Below are 17180 nucleotides of genomic sequence, written 5' to 3' on the forward strand. Positions count from 1 at the left end.
CCCTTAATCCTTATCGCATAAGTTCATATGCTGGTGTTTCAGAATTCCTTCATTTCAATACTACACTGCAGGAACCCATTAGACATGCAAATTGAAGTTTCTGTCATTAAACATAATGATAAGACACATCTAAAACCTGATGGTGGAAGCCTAGGCTGAAACTGTAATAGGATTAATTCACTGGAGCAGAAAAAAGAAGAGTTTACTGTATACAGTATATACTGAGATGTATTAAAATGATATTGGTCTCAATACTTTTTTGTATACTTATTATTATGGTTTACAATATTCATACATCTGAAGAAGGCTCCACAGGTGAAATATTGTGTTTTTTGTATTTCTATTAACTTTTTTAATAATATAAACCTCTGCTTGTTTCTTTACATTTTGCATACTGACACAACTCCCCACTGTAATCTCTGCAAGTGAATGTCTCAAATAATTTTACTAGTGAACACACCTTAATTAATCTGTAATTTCAAAGTTTTTCAAATGATTATTTAAAAAATTATATCTTACAAAACATCTTGATTTAATCTTGTATTTTATTTGATCAGTCTTACTTCAATGATAATAAAATGAATTACCTTCAAATTCACTCCTTAAATATACAGTAAGTGCCTGGAGACACTGAATCAACTTGCAGAAAATTCACATTTTTAAAATGATTTAAAAAACAACCAATAAGCCAAATGCAAAATAAATGATAGAAAGAGATATAGTTAGTGCAACGTCTTAAAATTACACTTTAGTAATTGTTATTCCTGTACTAATTCCTGTTATTAATTTCCTATAGGTATTAACTAATTTTATTTATTTTTTGCTAATGTATCTGCCACTGCAAATAAACGCAGGGAAAGTAACATGAAGTTGACTTGTGTTAATGTGTCCCTACAGTACATTGATTAATCTATAACATATTTTTGTAATTTTTCCAAGGAGTATCAAATGAAAGAGCCTTGGATGTGATCCACTTAACTGTTATGTCCAAAAAAATTATAATTCCTTTAAATGAAAGGAAAAACACTTAATCTTACCTAATTAAAATCATCTCCTCTATCTAAAACTAAGAATTGGACCATATTTTGGTGGCTTTCACTTATTCAATATGTTTTGTATCAACAACTGGTGTGGCCTGGTCCAGTTCCCTGCAAGATTATGTAACTCATCCCAGTCTCTTTGACCTGGCAGAGTTGTTCAGTCAGAACAACTGGCTTCTGCAGCTCACAAGCCCCTTTTCTCTGGGTATTTTATTTTGTAAGCTTTTCATTGGTTTCTTGGAAATTTTCACAATGTAAATTCCATAATACTAATCTTTTCCTTGAATTGCTCATGAGGAAAGGCACATAGAAAAGACTGTCTTCTGCTCAGTGAAAAGAATGGCTTTTTAAATGAAATACATCTTAGTAAATATTTAATATATCCTCTTTTGGTGTTAAAGATTCTTTAACCACCAAAACTATTGGTAAACACTATCAAGAACTTTTATCCTTCAGAGTTACATTTTAACATGTTGACCCGTTTGTGACAGCCTGTGAGAGACACAAGTTTTATTCCTCAAAAATCATTTCAATAGTGAGGAGGGAAGGATGCGAACATTCATTGAGATTGGTAGAAAAAGTTACCTGAATTTATATATAAACTAAGTAAGGTTAAGGGCTAGGATTATCTATTGAACTTTCATTTTGAATTTCATTGTGTTCCATCCTGTTTAAAAGCATTAAAAAGAAGAAACCAAATTCTGTGCTTATTCGCAACCTGGCACAGACATAACAATGGTCTCTTGTTTGACAAATTAATCCCTCAGAGATATGATCAATTTGAACAATCTTTCCTTTTTCATGGTGGTGGGGGAATAATTGTTATTTAAAATCTTAATTTATAATTTATATTATAAATAATAATTATAATTTATATTTTTTCTACTTAAGCCGTTATAATACCTCTGCTCTTTTATTAATAAACTTTATTTTATAATAGCGCATTTAAAGGTGGCTTCTCAAAGTGCTTTATGGAATGACAACAACAAAAAAAGATATACACAATAAGAGGAGACAGTAGATAGGGGTACTGAATACGGTAGGAGCAAAGAGGTACAGTATATAACAGAACCAGTTAAGTAAAGACCCTTCTAAAGGCTTTGAGTCTAGATTTGAAAGAGTTTAGGGAAGGCGACTCTCTGATATCCTTAGGGATAGAGTTCCAGAGTTTTGGGGCACAACAGGAGAAGGTCCTGTCACCCATAGACTGTAGACAGGCTTGGGGGACAGATAGGAGACCAGATTTAGAAGAGTGAAGGTTGCGAGGTGGGGAGTAGGACGATAGTAGCTCTGACAGGTACTGAGGGCCAAGCCATGTGGAGCCTTGTACCCATAGGTGAGCATGAGGATTTTGAAGTGGACACAAAACCTGACAGGAAGCCAGTGCAAGGACTCAGAATGTGATCACTTGCAATAGACCTGGTCAAAATTATGGCTGCCGAATTGTAGATAGTCTGGTGATATTTCAGAGGTGAAAGAATGACATTTGGACATTATGTTGCACATGTGGGTTGAATGTCAAGCCTGAATCAATTTTGACTGAAGCTCAAGTATAGTATCATCCACATATACGGTTATAGCATAGGCTTTACAAAGTTGATTTTGGGTGCCAATAAGCATGACTTCAGTCTTCTCACAGTTTAGATGAAGAACATTTTGAGTCATCCATGTTTTTATGTCAGAGATACAATTAGGGAGAATAGAGAGAGCCACATCAGTGTCAGCATAGAAATGATAGGTGAGGTCATGTGATCCTAAAAGCTGACCAAGTGGAAACGTACAGTAAATGCTGAAAAGTAGGGGTCCCATTATCGAGCCCTGAGGAACATCAGACTTACATGGTCCAATTTCAGAGCTAAATCCGCCAAGAGAGACAAATTGACAGTGATCAGTGAGGTAAGACTTGAACCATTTAAGAACAATGTGAAAAACTCCAGTCTCAAGACGAGAAAGTAGAATATCATGGTTAACATTGTCGAAAACAGCACTGAGATCAAGAAAAATGAGGATAGAAAGAGAACCAGAATCAAAAGCCTGAAGAAGATTGTTAATGACTTTAACCAGAGCAGAATATATGCTGTGACCTTGTCAGAAACTGGATTGAAGGGGTTCAAGGAGGAAGTATTATCAAGTATCAAGGATCATCATTAAAACAGTTGTAATTCACATTTGGTTTCAATTTTGAAGTTTTCTATACAATTTTATCCAATGACATTGCTTAATATTGTTTCCAAAAGAACCTTCTGATACTGTCACAATAAAACATGTAGGGTTTAGTCTTGAACAGAGATTTGGACTTTCTAATTTTCCATGGTAGACTCTTGAAACATCTTGTGCTCCAAGAAACTCCTACTTGGTAATTAAGCCATTGATAAAAGACTCTATCACCAGCAGATGATGATGATGATGATAATGATGATAATTGCTTACACTTATATAGTGCTTTTCTGGACACTCAACTCAAAGCGCTTTATAGGTGATGGGGACTCCCCAGCTTCCACCTGGATGATGCGACAGCAACCATAGTGCACCAGAACTCTCAACACACATCAGCTAACAGTGGAGAGGAGAACAGAAAAATGAAGCCTATTCATAGATGGGTATTAAGAGGCCATGATTGGTAAAGGCCAATGGGAGATTTGGAAAGAATGTTGGGGTAACACCTCTACTTTCAAGAAACACCCTGTGGTTTAATGACTAGAGAGACATGACCTCAGTTTTACATTTCACACTAAGGACAGCACGTTGGTGTCCATGTCACTATAGTGGGGCATTAGAACCCACACAGACTGCAGGGTGAGCACCCCCTGCTGGCCCCACTAATACCTCTTCCAGTAGCAAACTTTATTAGTTATTTCTCCCAACCAAGTACTGGCCAGGCTCACACTTGCTTAGCTTCAGTGGGCTGTCAGTTGTGAGTTGCAGGGTGATATGGCTGCTGGCAGATGTGCGAGTTACCCATTAGTACAGCTGGAGGAGAGAGATGGTAAAGAATTGTAGTTAATGTGTAGATAAACTGGGTTTGTGGATATGCCTTTATTTTAATTAATGTGTTTAAACCACACCACATTAATAAGTATCAACTATCTTTTTTTGAGCTGTAAATAAATTCTTATCAATTACATCATTTGTGGAAAACTACACTTAAGCTTAGAAAGGCAAAAGAGAAACTCAGACAGACAGCATTAATCTGTTCTAAAAGAAAATGTGGTCAACCAGCCTTTGCTGTTTCAAAATGTAATGCAAAAGAAAAAAATTGCATACATAAAAAGCTCCATTAGTTTTAGACATTCTTTGTTAAATCATAACTGTAGTCCCTCACAATCATGCTTCTCATAAGCACATGAAATAGTGGGTATTTTAATATTCAAGGAATGGACTCAGGAAAATCTAATGTCAAGGCTTCTTTGAAAACTATGATTCAGCTTTCATGAATTAGATATTTGCATAATGAAAGTCTTCATGTTTCAGGATTCCCTTTCCTATTAGAATTCTTTCTACTGGGAGAACAATGAATCCCCCATTAATCAGATGCAAAAGAAAGCAGTATTGGTCTGTTCACAGCAAGTAATATGCTTAAAATATTTTAAAAGAATTCTTAAAAACCAACCAATAATATTCTTGTGTATTTAATACAACGATACTATTCCAATTTTATATTGTTAAAGTCTACTTGCAGTACCTTTGTTAAATTTATATATGTTTCTGTGTTTATTGTAACATTTAATTTTCTACTTTTCAGCCACTTGGTCTAATCCCATGTTTTTGTGTCTCTTTGTATATAATCCATAGCTGAGTTTAAATTTTGAACCTCTTCTATATTTTGTTTCAAAGAGCACTTTTTTCAGTTTTATGATGATAGCCTGCTCTACTAGCTCTACTTGGAAACAATGTTTCCATCCTTAAATTTAATTTAACCTCATATCTTCTTACACTTAGAATGATTTTCTTTCGTTCTGTAAATCACTGTAAAATACAGCATGTTGATAAGTTTTGGACTAAATGCTAGCCAAAGAACAGAAATCATGCAATAAAAACATTTTACAGGTGCGCTATTGAGAGTGTGCTCACATGTGGTAGTACAGTGTGGTTTAGCAGCAGCTCGTTGTCTGACAGGAAGGTGTTACAGGGGGTGATCAGGTCAGCCCAGTCCATCATTGGAGTACAGCTCTCCTCTATTTCAGACATTTTTACAACTCAGTGTCTCAGAAAGGCTGAAAGTATCGCTAAGGATACCAGTCATTCTGGTTTCTCATTTTTCTCCCCCCTTCCCTCTGGTAAGTGTTATAGGAGCATAAAGGCACGTACGTCCAGATTCAGAGACAGTTTCTTCCCAAAAACTGTTAGATTACTGAACTCTACCCCTACCACTGGCTCACACTATTGTTTTTTTTCTAAGATGTTATTTGACTTGTTGTTGTTGCTGTTCGGTGTTTACGTTTTTGGTGTTTCTTTAATGTCTTTGTATTGGAGCATACTGTACATGCAAATACATGTTTCATTGCACTTGTGCATATGACAATAAACTGAACTGAACCGATATGAACTTTGACAAGATTTTGAATTGATCTACAGTACAGTGCATCTGGAGCTTGAGACAATAAACTATCACATACCAATAGTATTAAAGTATAAAGACTTTATTTGTCTATAGTTATACCATCCTTATGGTAAAAATATATTCATCTTCCCTTGTGATGAGTAAAAATATAGATTTTCACCCATAAATCTTAAAGAATCAGATATTGGTCTTGGGAATCATTTTTTCCCTAAGTCATAACTTTATAATTTATATGCATATTTTTTAAGATTCATATTCATATTGTATATTTTATTATAAATTGGGGGAAGGTTATATTATAAAATAAGTATATAATTAAATTAGACAAAAAAAAAAGAAAAAGGTCTTGACTCAAACTTGCTAAGTAAGCAAATTATAAAATTTAATGGTAAATTCACCCCCTAAGAGACTGTGGCACTGTGGCTAAGGATCTGTGCCTGTGGCTAGAAGGTTGCCGGTTCAAATCTCATGGCCAGCAGAGGAATCCTCCAGAAGGGGCCCCTGAGCAAGGCCCTAAACCCCAACTGCTCTAGGGGTGCTGTACAATGGCTGACCCTATGCTCTGACCCCAAGTTTTTCTACCTGTCTGTATCTCATGGAGAGTAAGCTGGGGTATGCAAAAAGATGAATTCCTAATGCAAGAAATTGTATATGGCTAATAAAGTGATCTTAACTTCAGAGAACACAATGTATCGCAGCATGTGATCTCTTTATTCTCTGACACAGCTTGGCAATACAAAATTATACTCCTATAATCTAGACACAAAACAGCTTTAAAGGCAAGGGGGAACTTTCTATTAAACAAAAGTAACCTTCCCAAAACTGAGTCTAAGTAGTGTACAGTATATTCTAACAAATTAATAGGCTGACTAATCAAGAAAGGTATACCCTTTAGCCTATGGATTCAACAATATAGGAAATCAGAAAGGGATAAACTCTTGCACAGTCCAATATTCTCTTCTTTCTCTGACAATGGTGATGATTCTTCCCTTCTTATTTCCTTCCTTTTTCTTATGCTCCCTGAACTGTATTTATTCTTGCCAGGTTTATCCTATAACCATTCCATGAAGAATGTCCTAATACCCTTGCTAGGAATGGTCTAGTCACTGTTAAATATTTATGTTTTAAGATGGCTAACTACATTATTTAGCAGATAATTAGTTTTGCCAGAGTTAACAATTAGTACCACAATTGTGATCATTTTAATCTCTTGCCATGTTTACTTATTCAAGGACACAGAATAGCTGTGTAAACAACTATTCTGTGTCCTAAAAAATAACAATTTTTTTAGTCATAACTCAAAATTATAAATGTATGTATATATTTGTGTATATATGTATATATTTGTAAATATTTGTATATATAAATTTAATTTGAAGTTCAATTTAATGTTGTTTTGATCTATGGTTAAAGCTAAATTCTGTATTCTATATTATAATATTTCATTATTATGCACTAGAATGACTAGTTAAACAAAGGATCTTGATTTTTAATTAAATTAGATTGGGTACATTGGGTACCTGGAATGTTTAAGAATTAGTTCGTATTGGACAACAGTAATGTCACCTGACCAGTAATATAAGTATGTCTAATTTCATTCTGCATGCATTGTGAACAATGATGGCATTTAAACTGTATTTCAAACTGCAAAAAAAAACAGATGGATTTTCATTTTCATGAAGACAATCTCTGAAATTGTTGGAATAATATCTGCGACAATTTACACCAAATTTGCAAAACAACACATACAGTCTGTAAATACATTTTGTTCTTCACCTCTCATCTATTTTTCATTTTGAAATCATTATGCTTGAAATTCATCTAATCATAATCTCAATATCATTATCACTGTAGCCTTATCCATTATTCATGTCTCCATTGTTGACTTACTGTTGCTTTACAAGTATGTTGTGTGCTTGGAAGTCAGATCATAAGAGTGCCTGCCTGCATGCTTCAGATTTTCAACAAGGACAAGGCATTGAGAGTCCCAGCTTTCTATCACCCTTGCAAAATTGCAGTGCTGTAGAATTTCAATACTATAAATCATCTTCTTCAGTTATAGTAATTCCTCTTGGCTTATTTTCCCTTTATCACTCCTCACCTGAAAACTTAAAGGTATTTTGATAGATTCTAGACGAAGGCCATTGCTAACTGATGTCTTCATCTGAGTAAACTGTATTTTTTAACCTACAATGGGGGTAACCTGTGGAATATGAAATGGATACTAACTTAAGTACAGTGATGGTTATCTAATACTACTGTTCCTTTATTTTAAAAGTTTAAATTTAAGTGTGGAAATCTTATGAATAACTGAGCTTATCTAAAGTACTGTAAGTGGTTTTCTTTCAAAAATGCAATACAATATATTTTGAATTTTTATGATTAAAAAAGGTTGCAGTGTTTTAAGAAGATGGAAAGAAACATATCCCTTTAGCTCTCTGGTCTTTTTTTTTAATAAGAAAGAAAGCATAGTAATATTGGCAAAAAATCCCATAACTGATTTCCTAGAACTGAAACAAGTTTCTTTGGATTGTTCAATTAAAGACCAAGGGCCAATTATGAAACTTAAATCAGGAACATTAACCATTGATCTACAAAAGAGGTAATGAAAGAATATAAAAGCATTTTGGTTACAGCTGAACTGCTTCTTATAAACTATGCAGTATCACTTCATCTTCTTGGGGTATACAGTGACACCTGGCTTAGTTTTGTAAAGACAGGGGTTTGTTCAAAACAGTGGGTGAAGTACGCAAAGTAACATATTTTGTTAAGTTTGTTGTGCTTGTACTGTTTCTTGCACTATATTAGTCTAGTCTTCTTCACTCACAGCTTTGTGCAAGTCCTAAATATTATGTTCTATAAAAAGTGCAATGTCATAAGAATAGTTTATATATAATAAAGAACAAGTAACTAATAGATTTATTCCATGCTGAAAAGAGATGAAAGAAAACACAATGTTTCGGCTGTGGAGCCTTCTTTAGGAGTGTATATATAATATATAATAGTTAAATAATAATAATCAATTTTATTACACAATGCAATACAGGAGACTCAAGGATTAAACTAATTGGTAGGTTTCATTCTGTTTTATTACTAAGAATAATGATTAGAAAGGAACAAGTAAAGGTTAATTTCATGCTGAAAAGTAGAAAGAACACCAATTCTTTCAGTTGTCAAGCTTTCTTCAGGTGGGTGTGTGAGGGGGATAAATAAAGGCTAATAAAATGGTATATAAAGGGATATAAAAGGCTTGTAAATGGTAGTAACCACACTTAAATGATATTTTTTAATATCAGGATTATGTTCCTAATGTCTGTCCAGATATACAGTTCATTTTATAGTATTTCAAGTTCCAGTACCCAAGAATTTTAATCAAGTATTTTGGAATTAACATTGTACAGAAAAGGATGTAGCCCCTGTCTTGAAGAAATAACAAAACAAGGACTTTTCTGAAAATCTTTCTAGGATGATGGAGAATCAAAAAGCAATTTGATGAAAATGCTGTCATTAAAGAAACTGCAAGGACTCATAAGGGTTAACATAGTAAGTCAATTTGAAAAGATGAATTGATTGTCTCTTTCTGAAATTGTTTTAATTTATCTCAGGACCCAAATTGTGATTTGATTAGTTAGAGGGATGATGATGGACAAACAGGGGTGAGATGAAGAGTCAAATTAGAAAAAGGAGGGAGTGAATTCAGAGTAGTTAATGAAACCAAAGAAAGCAAAAGGATTCTAAGAAAAAGTGGGCTATCAAAAGAGTAAAAAAGGTAACCATTAATGAAAGTGGAGATGGGAAATATGAAAATATCTAATGTGGAAGGTAGTTTTTGTGGGGAGCAGAACTTTTGGAGCACTGGAAGCCTTTTAATCCTTTATACTATATAGAGGAACAAATAGCATTGGGGAAAACTGTTTCAGGCTGTCCAAGTGGAATAGAGTACATTAGGAGCGAAGCTTTTTAGAACTTCTTATTTCTCATGGAGCTATAAGTGAAATAAATTGCCGTTTAAAGGATTATGAGGTCTAAACAGGATGGAAATAGTGCTGGATTTACACACAGGGGATTAAGAGCTTTCTAGAAAATTAGGAGCTAATTTTTGGAAGTCAAAATTACAGAGCGACTCTGACTTAGTAATTTTGTGACATGCAAGGTAGAAAATCATACTTTACTGTCAATACAGTATGTACTGTAATACTATACATTATCAAAATGAGTGAGAAAAGTTTTGTAATTAATTGGATACAAACAATAGGGGCACATGTGTGAACAGAAGGGGAAAAACAGGAGAGTTTGGTGAATTGGGGACAATCGGAGTAGCTTCCCCAACAATAACATTTGAAGGGACAGCAATTGTGAAGAGCCAAGGATGTTTGAGAGATAATAAACAGTGACTCTTTCTGATACTGGGGAGACAACTGTCATGGGAATGCCTGGAAAGTTCTACTGTAATTACATGCAAATACATGTAATTAAAGTGGCAGAGCAGTGAAAGCAGTTGAGTTGCAACTGAGTTGCTTTCACTGAGTGGAGAATTACTGAAGGAGAATATACAAAGGGAAATGTGACATTGTTTTAAATTAGTGAAGAAAGCAAAAAGGAGAGGTGATCAATCACAATCCACAGGACTTGCAGAGAGGTGGACGAGCTGATGGTCTTGTAGAGGATGCAAGAAATCACAGCTCCATTCGGTGAAGGTCTGAAATGACTTTTAATTTATAATGAAAAGGGCAATTTCTGCTGAAATTTCAAAGACGCATGCAAGGTGAATAGAAGGAGTTTTACAAGAAGTTTTATAGACTGAGTACAGCTAGATTAGATTAGAAGTTACGTATGCATTAGAACAATGCAAAATACATGGCACAATAGCTATTATTATGCTATCCCCATCTTTCAATTATTTCCAAAATTACATATACTGTATAACAGTGTCTAAAATGCACTCAGGTCAGGGTCAGGAATGAACCCAGGTCAAGTCATATTTTCCTCAGAGAGAGTAACACTGGAAGTACTTTAGGTAGAGACCAAATAGAGGAAACCTTAGAGGAAGAGATGTCCACAGTGAGGAAATTGCCCATGAGGTGCAGCGCAAAGGGGATTCTCCTGTTAGGTGTTAAGCAGGAACCAGCTGAAAGCCTGGAGAGATACAAAGAGAAAAGCTTAGGAGTGTGTTTAGAAAAGGTAAACCTCTACCATGGAAGACCCTCCTACAATAGAGCAAAAGTATCTTGACAACAACGGCAGGGTGAAAGAACAGGATCTTAGGTAATAAAGGGACCTGGAATAACTGTATCTGCTGGTGGGCACTACAACATTTGCCAGGTCGGTGATATATACTGTAGATACATTAACCTGTTTAAATGCGAACACTGAGCAATAGTTAGGCTGAGCTCTGGACTAAGGGGTTTTGGGTGCAAATATTTGTGGGATACTGTTGTTGGACCCTTGAATAAGATATATACAGACTCATGTTTCAATATGACTGATACCTTCCATTGCCATTGTGACCAGTCTAACAATTTCAACTGTATCATGAAAACCATGTGATCTGAGAGAAATTAATCTTCTGTGTGGGTAATTGGTAATTTTCGCATTTCTTAAGGTAATGTTTCATATTAAGATATATTTGGAAAATAGTTTCACTTTTTTCCAACAGGATTTGTCATACAGTTAGTCGATTTTAATAACATTTCATTTAATATTTTTAATTCAAAGACCTAATTAGTAGAGGCAAGAGAATAAAGGCAATGTCGGAAAACTGGATATGGTCATGTACTAACAGAAAACATAGTGCTTACATTGGTCATAATTAACGTCTTTCTTTTAAAGGGGACCAAGCCATCCTGACAGCCATATTTTGCAATAGTGTGGTGTTTACAACATACGCTGTACGCTGGACTAATAAATTCATGTGTGGTCAGTATCTGGATGATTCATACTTGAAGCTTTCTGGCATTCTGATTAATAACAAAACTTGACAGCCGATGAATAATGACAAACACATGAAAAAGAAATACCTTGTGATAAAATAAATGCCTTCCACCCATTAATGCAGGAGGCAGGGTATTTTAGAATGATTATATTGCTACTTTGATGCATACTGTATGCAGAAATGAAATTTGTTAAATTTAAAAAAGATTCTAACTAAAACCTACTATCTGTTCCACTGTATGTTTTTAGTTAAAAGTTTTATATTTTGTTTTTATTTGTTTTAAATGTATAATTTTAAAAATAATATTAAATAAAGTAATGTGAAAATCATATAAATTTAAAAAGACTGGACTTGTACAGCAACTGCCAAATACTGTTTTTAGTTTTAAAATTGCTAGATCTGAGACTGGATTAAAACCATATGTAACTTTAGTTCCTTATTAATTTTATGTTTACCATTGTGCTACTAGGAAATGTTTACCATTTCACTTCTAGGAAAATAGTGGAGACAGAAAAAGACATAAGTCTCATGAAAAAAAAAGAAATTAGTTTTTCTTTTTTAAGCGTTTTATTTTTCCTGTCAGTGAACTGTTTTAAAATATGTATAATTACTCTTAACCTTTTAATCTAAAACAGAATAAGTCTGTAGTTTATTTTTTGCATGTTGTTCTTAGAAAAGCAAAAGTTTTTTTTTTCTATCACCAACTATAATAAAGGTTAGTTTTCATAAACGTGCTATATATTTCTGAAATCTGTTATTTCTGTATATGGGTTAAAAGTCAAAGTATTTGCAAACCTCATGTTTTTTTTCACATTGTGGTATTAGCTGTCTGTCTGTTATGGAAAATTTTGTATAACAGGAAGTTAAGTGCATACTTAAATGTAAATGCTAGTGATATTAATTCTCCAGATGTTTAGAATACCAAATGTACTTACATTGTTAAATCTTTAATCTATCCCATATAATACAGTTTATTGAATACACAAAATGATTCTTTAATCTATCCCAAATATAACAAAATTATTTTAACATTTTAACTCGGACAAAAGACCAAATTATTTTGATTAGCCTTCCATATCAGGACTCTATAAATGTGTCAAACCTACTCAAGTGAAAAATGCTGGGGTTATTTTTTTGTCCACACTTTGCATCTGAAGCTCACATTTGCAGTGTTGTGAAAGTACTTTTTCTCATCTTTGACATGTTCAGAACACAGCTGGGAAAAAAGCATAAGCATAAGCATATACTGTACTGTACATCCATTCATCCATTTTCTAACCTCTTTATCCAATACAGGGATAAGTCAATGAGGAGCTGAATCCTATCCCAGCAAGCAATGGGCAAAAGGCAGAAACACTCTTTATGGAAAGTCAGTCCTTCGTAGGGCACACACAAACTAGACACAGATGCTCACACCAGAACCAGTTTTCCCACAAGCAAATTAACTCATTTGGACTTTGGACTGTGGCTGGAAACTGGAGCATAAACATGGGTAAAACATACAAACTCCACACATATAGCTCCCCAAGAATTGATCCTAGTGCCCCAGTAGTCTCCGATGTAAGTGGATTAAATACTTTTCACATGTTGCTTTTTACTTACATTTACTTTTGCTTTCTTTGGAGATAATTTAATTTATTACGACGTAACTATGTTAGTAATTTTTCTATGTGTAGTTACTCATCAACTGTTAGTATTATATAAATTGCATAAATACTGCATAATACTATCAGCATAAATATACATTAAATAAACATAGCATCATTATAAAGCCTTATAATTTTTATTTCAATAATGAGTCTGGTCATACATCTTTGTTTTTTCAACCTGCAGCAAGTTGTATGATCACTGTATGTAAATGAGAACTTACAGTACCTATACAAAAATGACACGCACTTTTCAAAGTAACCCATTTTGTGGCCTAACAGCCTGAAATCAAGATACGTCAATTAACACACAACCTCCAAGTGAAAAACAAATGCTCAAAAATTCTGAAGTAATTACAAATGAGAACCTGGAAGTCAAGGAGATAAGCCCTCTTCTTACTTTAAATTCTAAAAATTATAATTACAAACTCTGAGGAAGTATTGACTTCACCTCTTATTAACCTAGAAATACTGTATAGAATAATGAGCAAAAAGAATGAGTGCAAAAGACATTTTATTAGTGTTAGTAATATGGGAATGTGACATTAATTTAATCCAGTGGGGAGCTATGTCAGCACATGTTTATTGCAAACGAACAAGTAAATGTTTCCAAACTGAAAACAGAAAAAACAGAAAAAAACATATTTCATTCATTTTCTTCTTTCTTAACATGGCGTTTTCCTTTATTAATCCCATCCCTAATCTGTTGCAATCTGGACTCTTCTCTCTTCAATGTTAAATCACATGGATCTTAGACATGAAACAGAACATTGTTTTTACAGCTTTGCTGCTACAAACAGTACATTAGTGTATACATCCAGGCTCTAGAACCGGTTGCCCACTGGCCACATGTGACCTACTGTACTGTTTAAGGGACAACTCAGTTCACAGACAATCAAATGATGGTGGGAGGTGGGATGTGAAAAATGAGCTCATGAGTAAATCGTGAGTAAATCAGAAGTGTGAAACATCAACATACTGTATGAGTGACATTACTCTCCCTGTCATAATTATTTTCACCACTCCAATGTAAATTACCAAAGAAATGAATTAATTATTACTATTACATTATTAATGTCAACAAATACTGTAGAAGACAGGAAACACAATATTAGCATAATATTTCTAAATCAGTTTTCAGCACTGATTTCAAAATCAACTGCTTTTAGTGGAAAACAAAATGTTCAAAGAAAATTCCGTTAGCTTTCTTATAAAAAAGAGATGATCTTTTTCTTATCTTTCCCCCTAGTACTGCCCCTGGAATTCATGTGATTGCTATATAACTAAAATGATGCATCCCCTTTTCTTATTGTTGCTTCCCAACAATATAAGAAATATGATACTAAAGCTCCACTGTGCAAGCTGTTTACAAACACAGCATAATATACAGTATATTACCAGAATAATTTGCAGACAATCAGCACTACAATGTCTCCTGCACCCCCCCTCCCATGAGATCATGATTCAGAAAAATAAAACAACTAAACCATTAAGAAAATGCAACATCTGTCTTCAACAAGGCGATGATGATTACATCATTCTCAATGTTTTCATTTTCAGAAGATAGAAACATTAACTGTTATGTTGTGGTAGTGATTAGCTAGGATGTTCTTAAAGATTACAGCAGCTTTGGTTTATTATTTTATAATTATAAATGTTGTGAGAGCCAAACCTGCTCAGTATAATTTAGCATAGATTAAAATGGCATGTTGATGGAACTGCTAGTACTACTTTCTTACATTTTTGGTTCCTCGGTTTGATTACAAACCATATTGCTGTCTGTGTGGTTTATACATTCTCCCCATGTTTTTGTAGACTTTTGCCAGGTGCTTTCGTTTCCTTCCACATTCGAGACATGCTGACAGGATTAACAGTTGTCTGTAAATTAGTGCCATGAGACGGGCTTGTCTGGGGTGTAGTCCTGCCTTTCACCTTACAAAGACATTTTGGAAATTGTAAAATGACTTCCACGTAAATAGGAGCTTGTACAACTATTTGCTCATAATTTTTGTTTGCAAAACATATTAGAAGCAAAGATTCACTGTTCAAGCACCTCCAGCTATTTTCAATACAACATCAAGGACAAGGTTCTTCAATTAAAGTTAGACACTTTTATCTGTGACCATAAAAGGAAAACAATGCAGACACCGTATTTAAAATATGTACCCCTGGACAACATGCTCTAAAATTACTGCTTATGTTTTGAATAGATTCTTAGGAGACAATATCAGCAACATGATGGTGAAACACATGATGTTTTTTCTGACTTCTGCATTATCAGATGACTTGAGCTGTCCAACATATACAGTATATATTTTCTTGGAGATTGTTGTCAAATGACAGGTTTCTCTGTCTTGAGCCATGGCGTGCAAATCGTTTAATCTGGGGTAAGGACAGCCATACAGTATGTACTTAAAAAGATTTTACAATACAAAAAATGTTAATTGTTTGAGATGAAATGAGTATTTATTTTTATAATACAGTAAATGGAATGTAAAACAAAAGTTCAGGAGGAGGTCAAACCCTTATCACGTCCACCTACCAATGTATCATGCTTACTTTTTTGCATGTTTTTTTTAGCATTTGGTGTTTGATCCCACCAGAAACAGAACTTATCATGCAATGTTACATGCTTCAGTATTTATTTTCTGCCTGCTTGAAAGAAACCAATCTTGAGCACTTTGTCTGACTCAAAAAGACACAGAACTCCAGCCTTTTGGAAAGTAAAACAAATCCCAGTACTACCTTCTTGCGGATCTCCAGCAGTCAATATTGCCACACTCACTGCCAACAATCTCTATCCAGCTGCAGCAGCCCACTCACAACTTTCACAAAGTCAGCCGAGTCCACTCCCAAGGCCCCCGTTTCTCTCACTCTGTTCGCTTTTTCTTTCATTGTCAGGATTTCGTTCCATGCACCTAAGGCTCCAGAATTCTCTCATCTGTTCCTTTCCCCTTTCTACCTCCTTAACCTATCCAGATTAGCCTGCCTGGCCACTGATGCTTGCTTCACCCCAAAATGGGTTGCATGTCAATCCATGTATAGCCTGAATGCTTCTTTCACAAACCTCACCACCCTACCTGGTGCCAGGCCTCACTCCCCTGCCCTCCATTCCTTGCTGACAATCAAGCTAATGCAGTGTTTGCTCCTTCCTGCAGTTTAAAAACATCTGGCTTACCAGAGTTGCCGTCATATCTGCGCCTCCCCTGATGAAGTCATACCTCTGTGTACCTCTGTCATAGCTCCAGTGTAACCGTGCTTCCAGGCCAGTCCCCTCTGGACTACCTACAGTACGTATGATTCCTCCTAGTTGCTGATGCTTACAGGCCCCCTCTTTTGACCAAATACATTGCATCTGTTAGCATTAGATTCAGGCATCTCTTCAACCTTTGCCTTTCCTGGTGTCCATTTTTCAAACACTGTGGGAACGGTTTCCCCCCCCCCCCCCCCACCCGCCCTGGATGTGGTGTTGACCCCTGACTTGCAGCCACAATAACCCAGGCCCCTAAGGCTCAGGCCTTCTTCCCTGATACCCTTCAGTAGCTCAGCAGCCCGGCACAGCTCCACCTACTCCACCTCCTCATCTGGTCTCACCCAGACTTCTTTACTCATATTGGTTGATTCCTGCCTCTCTTTTCTGCAGCACTTCTTTTCCCTGCTCCACAGGAATCCACCAGTGCACAGATGCTTACTTTCCCTGGCCCCCTTTCTTACTCAGGATTAGCCCCCTAAATAGCTACCTATACTTATTCTGATTATTATGTGGTTAAACGTACCTCATTGGTTACTTGTACTACCTATCTTCACCTTTCATCTGTGCTACATGATAGTCGACCAGTTCAAATACGATTAAACGGTTAGCTCGCTTTTATATCATCACCAATGCCCTTATATTTTAACATGTTCATGATTCTAACATTTTGTATTATCTTGCCATAGTCAAACCAGTTCCTTTTGCTCTCATTTCTCACTGCAAGACTATATACTGTACATCATTCATA

This window comes from Atractosteus spatula, chromosome 2 (assembly GCF_055471065.1).
Source record: "Atractosteus spatula isolate fAtrSpa1 chromosome 2, fAtrSpa1.hap1, whole genome shotgun sequence".
Lineage (NCBI taxonomy): Eukaryota > Metazoa > Chordata > Actinopteri > Semionotiformes > Lepisosteidae > Atractosteus > Atractosteus spatula.